This window comes from Schistocerca americana, chromosome 2 (genome assembly GCF_021461395.2).
Source record: "Schistocerca americana isolate TAMUIC-IGC-003095 chromosome 2, iqSchAmer2.1, whole genome shotgun sequence".
NCBI lineage: Eukaryota > Metazoa > Arthropoda > Insecta > Orthoptera > Acrididae > Schistocerca > Schistocerca americana.
The window spans coordinates 819,820,979-819,837,641 of NC_060120.1; positions in this window are offsets into that span (position 1 = coordinate 819,820,979).

The following is a 16,663-nucleotide window of genomic DNA, read 5'->3' on the forward strand; positions in this document are numbered from 1 at the left end:
CCCCTCGACACGCTTTATATTCTCTCCACTGCTACTTAGGCTACCTGCTGTTTGTGAGTGGTTATTGCATGTTGACGTCGAACATAGACTATGGTCACATTAATGTTGCTGGACTGTGTGTGATCATTATCACACGCCACTCTGCAATATCTCGACGATGACTTACACCGGAACGGATTTCATAAACCATTAGTTAATGACAGAATGGAGAGTATTTCAACTTCATGACATTTCCAACTACAATATTAAATACTATCCTTAACGGAAAGTTTGCTGTGTTTGGACTAACAATATTTGTAAAACGTGTAAAACGTGACTTCCATTTTAGGTTCTAGTTAAAATAAACACCTTAGAACATTTTATTTATTATTTAAACTTAAGCATTAGTAGTCAGGCTTTCCACAATACTGAAATTCAGGCATTGTGTATCACTTACATCCAGTGACACTCCATTTGCAGAGAACCGGTTCTTTTCAAAGAAAACATTCCATACATTTGAAATGTTGAAGTTAGTTCATAAGGCTTAATTATAACACCTGCATTGTCACCAAAGAGAGCTATTTCTCCTTCTTGGCTATATGAAGGAATATCATTGATATGCAATGGTAACAAGAATAGGCCCGATACTGATCCCTGTGGCACACCTGCAGTAATTATTCTCCGTTGTAAACTTGCTGTTTCACTACGTATACTCCTTGATTATCTTAAAGCAACACACTGTGTCATTTCAGTCAGAATGAAAACCAGTTATCGGCAAGATCTCAGATCGTTTAATATATTAGCATCTCTAGGAGAATACTGCGAACCACACAATCAAATGGCTTTGACAAGCCGCAGAACATACCATTCACGATTTGATAGATAGTTTGTTCTGTGGATAGACCCTTTCGTAACCCAAACTGAGACCGAGAGTAATGATTCTTGCACGCATAATGTTATCGGTAGTTTTGTGAAGGAAATACGTAGTGACATGGATTAACTCAGATGATTTTCTGAAACGTATGTTACGGGGTGGGATCTGTGGGACCCCTATGTTTTAACGAGAATTAAGACGCAAATCATTTGAAATTTTTAAGGTGTGTACCATTTAGTTTTACAATTATTTAAGTGTTGTTTAAATATTTCTTATTGATTTTATTGCACTAAATAAGGCCTGCAGGAATTTACTTTTTATCACGTAGAATCGCATTCTTCTGTGAGGTTTTTTAAATAGCACTCGTAAATGAACTCGTAGATAACAGAATTTTTCATTCTGAAAAATTATAGGTTCAATGTACCAAGTCAATTTTCACATAAAACTAAATATCGGGTTTTAAACTTGTGCATAAAAATTTCCCTTTACGGGTACGAAGGGAAAGTCTGAGAAATTGACTTTCAGTGTTGGGATCTACATTTTTCTTTATCACCACTCAAAACAGATTTGCTTGTAACTAACACTTCAAGTATTTTATTGGAGAAACAGAAATGTCCCACTTACAATATTGCCCTGAAGTTCTTCCTCTGGTTAATCTTACACTAGCAATTGCGATCACTGGCTATCGTAAGATATTCGTCTTTTGAGTCTATTTCTTAATCTGTACCACTGATGTCTTCCTCCCTCTATCGAGGAAAAATTTTATCAAATTTATATCGTTAAAACTCAAACGTTTCTGCGAATATATTGTGTACTATACCGAAGAAAATTGGAACGTAGTTTATGAGTAGGTGTCTGTGAGACACCAACACATTTCAGTAATACGTGACGACAAGAAACAAAGAAGGCGGTAACACAACTGATAGCCAAACATTGTAGAGTTTGATTCTGAAGGAGGGTGGGAAAGATGTTGTGGCATTCCGCTGGAACTGACCTTGGAGAGCAAGTTGAAATTTTCTAGCAGTCAGAGAGACCACAACTCTTGAGTTACGGCTGAAGCTGTATGTCTGAGACTGTACACAAATATTCCACCACGAGAACGGAAAAACCACGAATAAAAGTATTCTTGAACTCCACTGTCAAACCTGTTTCTAACAATTTGGATCAACAGTATAGACAACTATTAGAAACAAATTGCTAATGAACTGCTCTGTCAGACGTATTCTTCCCGTTTCTGTAAATTTCGTGAAATGTGGCGTATAGATTAGATTAGTACTTGTTCCATAGATCAGGAATACGACACTTCGTAATGATGTGGAACGTGTCAGGCTAATAAAAGGTGTCTGTACAAGATATTACATTACACAAAATATTACGGGACACTTAATATATTTGTGTGTGTGTCGGGGGGGGGGGGGGGGGGGCTGAGGAATTATCCACTTACTACACTCAAAAATTTATCTAATGAGTAGGAGTTGTCATTCAGAAAATCTTTTAATTTCCTTTTAAATGCTATATGGCTATCTGTCAGACTTTCGATGCTATTAGGTAAGTGACCAAAGACTTTTGTGGCAGCATAATATAGCCCTTTCTGAGCCACAGTTAGATTTAACCTTGAGTAGTGAAGAGCATTCTCTCTCCTAGTGTTGTAGCCATGTACACTGCTATTACTTTGAATTCGTTCGGATTGTTAATAACCAATATCATAAGTGAATATATATATTGTGAGGCTACAATGAGGACCCGTAGCTCTTTAAATAAGTGTCTGCTGGATGATCTTAGATGAGCTCCAGCAATTATTCTGATTACACGCTTTTGTGCAATGAACACTCTTTTACTCAATGATGTGTTACCCCAGAATATGATGCCATAAGAAAGCAGAGGCGTGGTAAGCTAATTTACTGAGATGTATATCGCCAAAACTTGCAGTGACCTTAATAGCAAGGGTAGCTGAACTCAAACGTTTCAGCATATCTTCAGTGTGTTTTTTCCATTTCAACCCCTCATCAATGTATGCACCCAGAAATTTTGAATATTCTACCTTAGCTACCGATTTCTGATCGAAGTCTATATTTATTAATGGTGTCATTCCATATACTGTGTGTAACTGTGTATACTGTGTTTTGTCAAAGTTTAATGAGAGCCCATTTGCAGAGAACCACTTAATGATTTTCCCAAAAACATCGTTTAAATTTCAGCAGTTAATTCTTGTCTGTTGGGTGTGATAGCTATACTTGTATCATCGGCAAAAAGTACCAGCTCTGCATCTTCGTGAATATAGAAGGGCAAGTCATTAATATATATTAAGAACAGCAGAGGACCCAAGAGCGAACCTTGCAGCACCCCATTCATGATTGTTTCCTAGTTTGAGCAAGCACCAGTTTTTTTTGCATATTATGTGAACTGCTTATTTCAAGTTTCTGAATTCTTCCAGTTAGGTATGGTTTAAACCATTTGAGCGCTGTCCCATTCATACCATAGTACTTGAGCTTATCTAGAAGTAATCCATTATTTACACAATCAAAAGCCTTTGCGAGATCACAAAAAATCCCAACGGGTGATTTCCGGTTACTCAGAGCATTTAATATTTCATTAGTGAAAGTACATATAGCATTTTTCGTTTCAAAATCTTAGTGGAAACCAAATTGACATTTTTTAAAACTTCATTTTTACAAAGGTGTGAAGCTAAAACCAAATTGACATTTTTTTAAAACTTCATTTTCACAAAGGTGTGAAGCTACTGTAGAATACATTACTTTTTCAAGAATTTTGGGTAAGGCAGTCAATCCGCAGCTCGTGGTCGTACGGTAGCGTTCTCGCTTCCCGCGCCCGGGTTCCCGGGTTCGATTCCAAGCGGGGTCAGTGATTTTCTCTGCCTCGTGATGACTGGGTGTTGTGTGATGTCCTTAGGTTAGTTAGGTTTAAGTAATTCTAAGTTCTAGGGTACTGATGACCATAGTTGTTAAGTCCCATAGTGCTCAGTCATTTTTTTTTTTTTTGGTAATGCAGTCAGAAGAGAGATTGGGCGGTAGTTGTTGACATCAGACGTATCGCCTTTTCTATGCAGTGGTTTAACAATGGCATACTTCAGTCTATCTGGGAAAATACCCTGCTTCAGAGAGCTATAACATATGCGGCTAAGAATCACACTTATCTCTTGGGAACAAGCTTTTATCATCCTGCTGGAAATGCCATCAATTCCATGTGAGCTTTTATTCTTGAGAGAGTTTATTATCTTCCTAATTTCAGAAGGAGAGGTGTGTGGAATTTCAGTTATATCAAATAGTGTGGGTAAGGCCTCTTCCATTAACTTCCTTGCTTCTTCTAATGAACATTTAGATCCTATTTTCTCTACAACATTTAAAAAATGATTCATTCATACCTGAATGTTGACACGCATGCATCATATCGTGAACCAAAACGCACAAAATTAACGTAGCTACACTGATGCTGTCGGCGTGTGCAGTGCAACCGGTTGGCGGGTACAGATTTCGCCGTGAGGAGTTCTCCACCTCGTTGAGGGCGCGTGTGCTTTGTCACAGGGCGTCCGAAGGAGGGCCACAGGGAACACGACAGGCAGGTAAAGGGTGATGGGAGGCTGGTGGGTTGGGGGGGTGGGAGGCGGGGGGGGGGGGGGGGGAGGAGGGAGGTGAACGACGGTCCGGCGCCACCAGAAGCGTAGAGAGCCGTCCGCTTGCGGGGGAGCTGGGGCGCTCGCCTGATTGAAGTGCGCCGTGCCGTGCTTCTATAGATAGCCGCCGCTTTGACCGCACCCGGCGTGTGAAGTTCCGTGCCCGTCACACAACAACAACAACACACACACACACACACACACACACACACACACACACACAAACACTTTTACTAACTAATCCGACTAGTACAGTTGGAAGAACAGAGACCAGTGCTCCCGTAGGGAAATCCTGTGTGCTAGTCATTATGTTTGATTTGGAAGGCACCACGCAAAATTATATTCAGCTGCAAAGGTGAATTTAATAATTTGTGTACTTTTCCCTATGTATAGGGAGCTGTGTGAGTAGTGATCCACTGCAGGGTCAGGGCCTCCTCAGCCAAAAATCGGGAGAGCTTCACGTAGAACTCTGTAATGCGGGCAGCCGTATACGTTAAACTTCATAACTTCACGAACTACAAGACAGCTGTAATTGGCGACTTCCTTGTCGTCACAACCGGTTTGGCTGCTTTAAAACAGCTTCCTCAGGTGAACGCAACAAGAATGAAAGGATCCCATGTAACACATATCATGAAAATTACTTTAGAGTTTTTCAAAAATTGTTGAAAAGGTTTTTCTAGAACATCCAACAACACTTTTAAAATATTTTTATAGATCTTATGTAAAACATTTTAACAGATGGAAAAAATCAAAACTGAACCTCACTTACAACAGCGTCACGTTAGCGTACGAAGACGCCCCTAACGTCCGTAGTGAAAAATCAGACTCCTGAAGAACGGCCATCTTTCCGTGTGACCGCCGTCTGCCATGTACCCTTGCAGTTTTCTTTTACTTCAAGTTTTCTGTTACTTCAAGTTACTTAACCATTCGCTATCTTATTATCTAACATTACTGTCATGGTTAGGTGTCTTTTCACTTAATACAGTCTGCCTGACAAAAATTAAATAAAAAAAATTAATTTGTCAGTATGTGTGTCAAATATGTTGCAATTTTCATTTATTTCTCTCTATTACAAGGATCCCACTTGGCTATGTTTATCGGCTTATTGTTCAACCAGCGTTACGGTCTCCTCATTTATTCATAATGGTGTGAGGGTGACTGAAGGTAAGAGGACGTAAGAAAGTGTCGGCCCGATTGTGGGGTATTGACCTCGCAGGAGTCCCCAATTTTGATCTTTGCTTATTTATGTCTTTCGTTTTCACTCATTGTGTTTATGTGTGGTTTCTTTCTCGTGGTGCGCCACCACACTATGTCGATGTCCCGTTTCATTTATTTTGACGACTTTACCTCTTCAGAGGTTTCATTTTTGACAGCGAACGTTGGAGGCGTCTTGATGCGCCAATTTGACGGTAATGTAAAAACGTCTGAATATTGATTTTTTTTCTATTTGTTTTAGTAATTTACATAAAATTCTGAATTTTTTTAAAAATGTAAAAAGATTCTTGCAGTATTTTTTTATCATATGTTTTAAGCGGGATGCTTTCCTTCTTCTGTAGTTCACCTGAGGTTGCTGCTTGAATCCAGCGAGACCGGTTGTGACAGTACAGAAATTGCCGATTACTACTGTCTTGCGGTCCATTTTACTTCCATTCATTATCAGGAGAGCTATTAATGGGGCAAGGAGATTTCCGATATCTATGTATGAAAAGAAATATCCTGACATATCCACCAATTCATCATCGCCAATCCAAAATCGCTGAGCATAGAAATTATGTGATGGTGTTGATCTTACACTACTGGCCATTAAAATTGCTACATCTAGAAGATGACGTGCTACGGACGCGAAACTTAACCGACAGGAAGAAGATGCTGTGATATGCAAATGATCAGCTTTTCATCACACACACACACACAAAACCGTTTCAGAGGCTGCCAACACTCACAACGCGGTGAACGAAAACAAACGAATAGGCATAAACACTGTGGGAGTGACGAATGAAAAACAGTGCAGCGCAGGAAATACTGCAGAATGCCAAAAACTGCCGACTGCAGATGTGAAATAAGGTCTGTCGACACCAAAGACTGCTAGAAAGAAGAGACGGAACAGATTACGTAAAGAAACATGCCAATTAGCTTGCGGGCCAAATTTATAAAGAAAACGCTGTTTTTAACCTAAAAAAATAAAAAATATATGTTCAAACGTGTATATCCAATTTAAAGAATAACCACAGAAGGTGCTTTGTAAATAAAAGCGAAACGCGTCTGGTGTAATTCTTTTTAACTAAATTACAGTTCAGCTCAAGACGGATAACCCATAGTAACAGATGTTAACGGCTGTAGCGGAAGATGGCCACGGAAACAAATGTATTATAAGACTCTCTATAAATTACACAATGAGGTTTTGTTCGAATTTCCATAGCCAAACAAAGAGAGAAAGCAGACAACCAGGGTATCAAAGTGAGCAGTATGAGGTCTAATTTTGCATGAAAATATTTAATCGCTTGAAAAAAATCAAGGTAATTAAGGGAAAATTAATTACTGAGCTGAGGAAAAACTGAAATATGTCACGAAAAGCTGCTGAAAGCTACGTAAATGGTCAAAAAGTTCTGTTCAAGGAGTAGCTATTTTTCACATAAAAAGGTACATTGGTGCGATATTTAAGTGTGAATCAAGTTCTAAAGTTGGAATTTTTTAGAACAGAAGACGTTAGGAAGACAAATGACATGTCAGTAAGAATATAACTGAGAAACATTTCAAGTGCCTTTGAATGACGCTCGAAATCATGAACAGAAAATGAGGTGCCTCAAATGTTTCTCTAATATTTTTTATTTCGTACCATTACATGAAACATTTCACAAAACTTTTGACAATCTTTTCAATAATTTTGTTTTCTTTACTTACACAGCCTATTTAGATTAACTGAAACGCTTGCCCTTAACATGACTGCTGATGAATTGCGTTCGCAACAATCAAATATCAGTAACATTTCATGGTTGTCCATTGTATTCATTAGGAATTTAATGTGTGTGATATACTTGGATAGATACATATACACTTATAGATCAAGTACTTTGGCGAGAACTTAAAAATATACTTAGCTATACAGTTACACTGTATACATGAAACGTAATACACAGGATTGTAGCTGAGTCAGTTAAAACGTAACAAGTAGACGGGCCCGAGAAGACGTCCTTTAACGAACCGCCGTTGGTATGCGAGCACGCTACCGTGGCCTCATTCTTTGTGTACAAGGTATTCAGACACTCTTCCGCATGTATCGGCTATTAAAAGTTCTTGATCATGTAAAAAGACATTCGTCTTTAATTTATTGATGAGATAAATGCTCCTCAGCTCATTCACGTGTATTCGAAGAATTTGTCTGGTGATCTTCGTAGTTGACAGTATAAATTATGGAAGTATCCATGAAGATTTCCACCTTTGTAAATTTCATGTACAGCATTCCTTTTCGTTTTATTTACCTAAGTAAAGCTAATTTTATTGCCTTACTCTCGAGCTTCACTATTCTACAGTTTATAAACGTCGTTTTATTGAAACATCTGGTCGGCTCTAAGTAGCCATCTTGTAGTGGGAGATCAGGACACCCGAGCTTCTCGCCCAACGCCACTGCTTCTTGCTGGATTGTCGCGTATCCTACGTCGCCCGCTCTCGGTCGCTTCTGACGCTTACGTGCGACGCAGCCTAACAGTACGACAGGAGCGAGCAGCCGAGGGGCGATCAAGGTGGACTTCGTTTACTGGACTCGCATTCGGGAGGACGACGATTCAAACCCGCGTTCGGCCGTCCTGAAGTAGGTTTGTCTTGATTTCCCTAAATCACATCGGGAAAATGCCGTGTTGGTTCTTCTGAAAGGCACGGCCGACTTCCTTCCCCAACCCTCACAAACCCGAGCTTATGCTCTGCCTCTAATCACCTAGATGTCGATGGGACTTAAAACGCTGATGATCTCCTCCTCCCCCGTTTACTAGATACTGGGGAAGGGCATAGACTTATTCGCTACGCATGGAAGTACATGGCTTGTCTCAGAATCCATTAGAAGTTGGTAACGTGTTCAAAGGGTATCTCAGGGTGTAGTCTTGATGTTTTAAAGAGAATTTCTTTTATCTCATACCATGCGTAATATATGCTGCTTATCATTCTTGTACAGATTGAAGATTTAATTGATCAATTTCGAGATACCTTCCCTTTTGTAACGAATCGCACCACTCGAGAATCAAGTAGATGTACTTCAGGTCGTAAAAGTGTCTTCAAAGCGTTTTCCTTTCTCTTTTAAGCTAAAAAAGGTTTTTAGCTTCTCATTTTAGTAAGGATTACTGATTTAACTGTATGATTTTTTAAAAATTTCTTTATGTGATGGACCACGTGTGATCTGACCCTTTAATGAGCAATCTAAATAGAATAAATTTTTGTCAAAGCGTCCATTTCTCCTCGCTCAACGGCGTGGGCTGATTTTACTTGCAATTCTAGTACAGATTCTGGGGTTAGTTAATCAATTTCGTGGTGCATCCTTCTCGAGAAAATCCATGTGAGAATCCAGGGTTGATGCCATGCATTACTGGAAATTCCTAGACACAGATACGCCATCTCTGTTTATGTTGAATCAGTAATGATTTTGTGTGTGCAGTATCTACTTTCCTAATCATGTGCTAATGTAACAGGTCCTATCTCCGATTTTTGTACCTCAACTATTCTTGCGCCTTGGGGCGAGGCTCTTACTTTACCACTAGTATGGGTTGTTTCCCTGCTGGTGAAGAACTGTAAGGCACGACTATTTTTGGCTGCGTATATTTTTTTTAACACAATTGCAGCAACTGTTCTCACTTAACAGAGGGTATGGGATGTTAGATACCTGTGCACCGAATGTCATTAAAATTTCCAGTATTTTACTTATGACCTTATTCCTACTTTATCATCTTGACAATAAATTCCGATGACTATATGTATCAAGTTTGCGCTCAAAAGCGCCATATTAGTTAACCACTCTGACCTGTTTGCCTTCGGCTAAGGCAGAATCATATATTTTGTGTAACTCTGATCTCTTCATGATACAGACTGGAGTACTCCAAGACGACAGATTATTACGATAATTCTTTACACTAATCCTGAACAAAATAATGATGGAATGGGAAAAAGATCTGAAAATCCAAGGACACTGGAAATCAACAGGACTAAGACGATCCCGGGACAACATAGAGATCTCAAAACCAGCTTCCACAGACGACCTGGCCTTACTCTCAGATAACGAAGCAGCGCAAACCAAACATATAGAAATTCTAAAAGAATGTTGTTCTGGAAATATCATTCCTGAAGTGCCGGCCGGGGTGGCCAAGCGGTTAAAGGCGCTACAGTCTGGAGCCGCGCTACTGCTACGGTCGCAGGTTCGAATCCTGCCTCGAGCATGGATGTGTGTGATGTCCTTAGGTTAGTTAGGTTTAAGTAGATCTAAGTTCTCGAGGACTGATGACCTTAGAAGTTAAGTCCCATAGTGCTCCGAGCCATTTGAACCATTTTTGAGCCATTCCTGAAGTCTGAATTTTTTTTGCTCAAAATTAAGCACGTAGAATTTAGATACAACATAAGGCAAGATAAACCGAACTGAACACTTAAAATATGTAGGTTAAATTCTCGAACATACAGGAGAATGAAAGGTTAGGAGGACAAAGGTCTCACAGAATACTACAAAAATAGAATGGAGTGTATGCCAGACACAGAACATACGTAATAACAAATGCATGTCCATTCACACAAAGATCAGGCACTACATCACAGTAATCAAGCCGTAACTACCGTATGCGAGTGAGACATTAACACTTCATACGAAAAACGACGTGGAAAGCATACTGGAGGAAGGATGCAAAATCATGTGAAAAATTCTCGGTTCAAAACTGACAGAAGCAGAAAGGAAATTACACTGCATGAAAACGACAGAAGCTTTCAAAGCTAGCGATAAGTGAGTGGACCACTCAACTAACACTGACATACAATAAACACAAATCGATGCAGTAGTAAATGAAGACAGAAGTATATACAGAAACAAAATATACAAGTTTGAAAGGCTTTTTGCTAGGCAACTCCTGCTTTATAGGTGAATATTTTAACAGGGACTATTAGACCAGCTTAAGTAAAAATGTTTGGTAGATTTCAGTTTTGACATCACTTGGTCACGACAGTCAAGAGTAGGTATTCTGTCTATGATGAATTTATTGAAAGTGCATTGCTATGTTCCATTTTGACACTGTATTAATTCTGTAAATACTATAGCAGTTCCAGTTTACTGTACTGCACTCGCATATTTTGTCAATCTCCTGACAAATTATCAGGAAAGCGTGTTTCATATTCAAATGTTCTTTGTTCTCTATGTTACACTTTTTGACATTTTCCACACCAGCGAGAATCACCTAGCCTAGGATTCTCGGTTGAGACCTGTAGCGTGAAGAGTCCACTTGCGGCGTTACTACAGGTTCTCGAGTGGGTTTTAATCCGGAGAGTTAAGTGGCCATGGTGGTACGGTAAACCCATCATGCTGCTCTTCGAACCACCCACGTACACTGGGAGCTGTGTAACATTTTGTATTGTCCTGCTGGCAGATACCATCGTTCCGAGAAAAACGAACTGCATAAATAGGGGTAGGCATGGTCCACAAGGATGTCTGCATCCACTGTGCCTTCCAGAATGACGAGATCACACAGGGAATGCAACGAAAACATTCCCCAGGTGGTAACGCTCCTAAGATATGGTGTCTGCTTTCAGACGTCTCACTATGTACACGCGAACAGCCATCTGTCCGATGGAGTATGTATGTTATTTCGACGATGGCATGCCAGTTATGCATGTCAGATGTTTTACGACATTTCAGCTTGCTCTTGAAAATGTCTACAAAGCTGAAACCATGACTATCTGAAATAAATGAACATTAATTTACAGACAAATAGCAAAAACTTCTTTAGAGGACGCTTGGAGTCAAGGCAGTAAATATAACGCTCGCAGCATCTGAGGTACACTACTCTTTCGGTAGCTGAAATTTAACGCACAAAAATGGAATCAACAATCTGGTTGAACACCCGAAAGGATACCATTCAGGAGTGGGAAATATTATTTCCCGGTAAAGAGACTTAGGTTTCCATGTTCCGTTGAATTCCAAGTCGTCCCAGCTGGATCAGACGCTCGTGTTGGGAAAAGATGCAGAAGGAAACCAGCCATGTCTTTTTGAAAGTAACCATACTGGAATTGCTCTTAGATCACTTAGGAAAAACATGGTAAACATAAATCTGGGAGACCGAATGGATATTTTAATCCCCGGTTTTCCGGATGTAACGTCTAATATCTTAACCAGATGATCACTCAGTGTATTTATTTGTGACATTTAGAAAAAACTGCGTCTCAAAATCGAGTGAATAGCGGAGGAGTTAGGTAACATGTAAAGCAACGGCACGCCTCGTAAGGAAAAAAGTTGTCTTACAGCGATCAATCAATGTTAGTGAATAAACCATCACACTGCTTCGTCGGCCCATTTCCAATATCTTGGAAAACTTCGGGTCCGCAAGGCGATATTCGAGAATGTTCGTTTACTCTTTTGACTCGAAACAAATGAACACCTGATTTCTCTGAAATGACTATGAGTTCACCAAAAATTACGGCTTTAACAAGTGAACGCTTTGTGACAAACGAACCAGAAATTATTGTTAAACGAATGGTGGTGGGATTGTTATTAGTTAAAATTCAAGCTAAGGAATCCACAGTTCCAACACTGGTTGTTAACCATGATGGGGACCTTCAGTGATCAATATTAATCAACAACAACAAAATACCATAAAGTGTGAAGGCGAAGGATCAGATGTTCCCTTAAGAATATCAGCAATTCACTTACAGATTTTCGAACCATCCTCAAACTTTCTCATGCATTTTGTTTCTTACTCATAACAAGATTTATGCATTTAACTGGAAAACTTCCGGAGTTTCTGTCAGCGAGCCACAATACCTTAAGCCCTCAATATTTTCAAAAATTATAAATGAAAATACAAAGACACAGTGAACATCGTCTGGCCAACGAAAAGAAAGCAATAATTGATTATTTATGAGCTATGAACACTATGAGTGATGCAATAATGGAAGTCAGATAAGCAAATCAGTCACATGTGGAAGTCAGTGGGAAAAATTGCGTATGTAGAATGTTGAATTTCATTCGAATGTCTTTTTTCTTTCCTTCTTTCGAGTTTTGATATGGTCGCCAGGAAAATCATAAATATGCATGGACTGGTAGCCATTTACGTTGGAATGTATGGAGCAAGTTAGGTCTCTTCCCCAACTTGCTGTACATACATGCGTTGCAGTATTGACAGGTCCTTGTTTCTCGTGTGCATTCTGCTGCGCATTTTAAGTAGCAGCTTGCTTTGCTGATTCTGGTTGCCGCATTTTCAAACCTAGAAGTAATCTCTGCATTGCGGTCATGACAACGTTCCATCCATTTAATTACTCCCATAAGCAGAATAGTAAAATACTGTAAATATAGCATTTAGTGAAGTGTGTGCATGTTAATTCCTGAGGGGCCGAACTGCTGACGTCATCGGTCGCTATACTTACACTCTACTTAAACTAACTTATGCTAAGAACAACACACATCCATGGCCGAGGGAGGACTCGAACCTCCGGCAGGAGGGCCGCGCAGTCCGTGACAAAGCGCCTCTAACCGCGCGGCCAATCCACACTGCTTTAGTGAAGTATGTATAAGTAATTCTCTATCTACTCTCGAGGCCATTAAAGAAAAACTACATTGCCAGGATAGAAGAATATAGAAGTAAGGAAGATCCTAAAGCTACGTTGAGGTTAGGTTTAAAGCATTGTTGTCTTTTTGGTTTTGGCAATAAAGAAGTGCTTCATTTAATTAGTAAAAGAATGCGATACATAGTTTCGTTTTAAGAATGGACACATTACCAATGGGAATAAGCAACACTGTAAATTTGTGTTTAATAATTTATCACAAGAAGTCCTCAACAAAGAAGTGGATACCTGGTAAGCCACCAGCTGTAGATGTTTTGGAAATATTCTGTCACTCTGTATCAGATTAATTCACTAATTAATAAAGTCGATACCCATTGTGTGTGGCCAGTTTCTCCTTGCATCCTATTGGTGGATGCTAGGAGAAATGTATTTAGTGGAATTATACCGTGAAACTGTCCGATTTTCAAACCCTACTGAATTTCTTTCCTCTTGCCTGCTATTGGTGGATACTGCTCAGTTAGGTAATTTGGTAGGAAGTCACTACGTCAGAGGTAGCTGAAAATTTCAAATTTCAGGTAAATTGCGTCGTATGTCCTTCAACGATTTTAAGGAGGGTCTGGACAGACGTATGTCCTCGCAGTATCACTATTGGAAATAATAAACTGACCAATCCGGTATTTGACGCTGCAGTTGGGTTTTGAAAGCACTTCAGAATTCCTAAATTGGTTCTCTCCACTACATTCAGAAGAGGGAGACGCAAGCGTCTACTGCATGATAGGATAGAGACAACAGTAGATATCAGTGTAAGACATAGTCCGTCCCAATGTATTGAGAAGCACTAAACACAACATTCTTTAACGACAATCCAGTCCCTAGAAATAGATGTCAGGCTAGACATCAGAGATCGTTGAAACACTCTACATCTCACGCACTCATATCTCAATGTCCACAAGTAGCATGCCAATCCCCGCATACACCACGAGCCCCAATGCTATCGGTGCGTTGAAGTCGCGCAATCTCCCATGTCAAATTGATATTGCCCTTATGATCGGACATAGTCATTTTCTTTACACATGATGGAATAACGAGCACAGTAACCTTACACTCCAAGACAAACTTCATAAGCCTACCAGTCACACAGAATCTATCACACATTCGCTACTAAGCATAATACTTCGTCAGTAACTGTATGCTGGTGGCACAAAACAATATTGAGCGAAAATCCGTGATGGATGGAGATGGCTCATCTGTTTTTCTTGCGAGGCTACCAGTGTCTATTGGGAAGAGACCAGATGTTCATAACACGATCTCAACGACCATGTTAATGTCACCTTTGTTCTACAGGCACACTCAAGTATGACAAAATATATCAATGCTAAAAACTATACGTTCTTCATAATTCGATGTATTATATAAGTTCCAAATGATGTAGGCTTCTACACAAATACCGCGACGTTGAATATAGAGAGAGATCACGAGATGTGTATTAACAGACTGAAAGCGCAGGTGCACGTTGCGAGCGGTGTAAGTTTGGGATAAAATCACCCTTATCACCTAATTTAGAAACCGATTCATCCGAGGAACATGGTATTAAGTTGATATATGGAACTCCCTCTTGCCACTGCTAGATATTTCCCACACTAACAAACAATATTTGTAACACATTCTATCTCCTCACCATGTAGACAGTGTAACAGAAGTTCTGTGATACATCCAGAGGGTTATAGGGAAGGGACGATGTTGGTTGATTGAGAATGATGACGTACACTAGATGGTGTGCTGTGTGAGGAATCACTTAAGAAATGCAATGCTAGGTTGACATCGTAAGAAATGTACAAAATCCTGACTTTACAGAGATATAGTGTTACTCTTTCTGGAGGAAACGTGGCCTGTGATTTGGCATCAGTTCTATCCATTTAGCCACATGTTTGGGTTGAAACCTATAGAAGTGCCGGCCGGCCGCGGTGGTCTCGCGGTTAAGGCGCTCAGTCCGGAACCGCGCGACTGCTACGGTCGCAGGTTCGAGTCCTGCCTCGGGCATGGATGGGTGTGATGTCCTTAGGTTAGTTAGGTTTAAGTAGTTCTAAGTTCTGGGGGACTGATGACCACAGTTGTTAAGTCCCATAGTGCTCAGAGCCATTTATAGAGGTGCCTTTTAATAATTTCAGCCACTGGCGAATCGTATTTGTGTCACTTCCATTTCTCGAAACAAGTCACATTTTACGAACATATCTGCTAGGAGCCCACACAGCAAAACTCCAATGTGGTTTTAGACAGTCACTCTGCATCTTGTAACTGTTCCTTAGTCTATTCCCCGCCCTCCTTGAAGCTTTCTCCATGTGCTCGTTCCAATTTACGTCGGAACTAAGTGGAAGTCAGAGACCGCTATATATAAGACTTTGCATCCCATAGAGAAACAGGTTGAGCTGTGTTAATGTGACAGGACCACAGGTTAAGCACTGTGAGTGAATGAGAACATGTTGCCATAGTTCCACCAACCATCTACACTATGTAAGACCAGCACAAATCGAAGCTTCCTCCTGCAACCCGGGATGCTTCAAAAGATCATATAAGCAGTTACTGTGGTGTTTCTTTCCGGAAAATTAGGAAGACTCTGTATTATATGGAAACTGGAAGAAGGATTATTTTGCTACTGCATTGCAGTGCATCTCCTAAATATGTACAGGTACTGCAGCCCAAAGGAGGCCTGCATCCCTCAGGACGCATTCAGGTCATCCAGACATTCTCTCTATCGTAGATATTTGGTACCATCCAACAGAGAAAAACTCTGCACTACAAAAACTCCGCTAATGTTATCCAGTATAGAACTATATAAGATGTATGGCATCCCTTTCTTCCAATATATTGCCAATAAATACTGTCTGCATGCTGACATCGAATATATTTAGCGATCCTGTTAAATGTACAGGTATTGGTCCATTGGAGCAGGTAGCCAGTGGTAAAATATACTATGGGAGGACCATGTACCACAGACTATCACAAGAGATGGTCTCTGTGCCGTTATTTTATAAGCAGTTCCATAAAAAAATTCCCTAGTGTAACACTTCCAAGCAGTGTATTACTATAGATTTGTACACTGCCATACATTTAGTTTATCCGCCATGACTTCGATGGCTGTACCAGGTGCTAAACTAGACTTAACAGCTTTTGATCCAATGGCTCTCACAGAAAGCTGGAAGTACATTTTATACATATTTTTCATCAATTTTCATAATTTTACTGATATTATATCACTTCTTCCCATGTGAACATGACATCATTTCTCGCTATGCATTTTAAAATTGCTTGTAAATGTCGAACAGTTCTCAACTCCTAGTTGTACTCTACTTCATCCAGTCACTTCCAATGACATATTCTACAGTTGCAATGGTTCACTCTGTTTTCTGCATGTCTGTGTCTGTGTCACGAGAAGTGATGACATG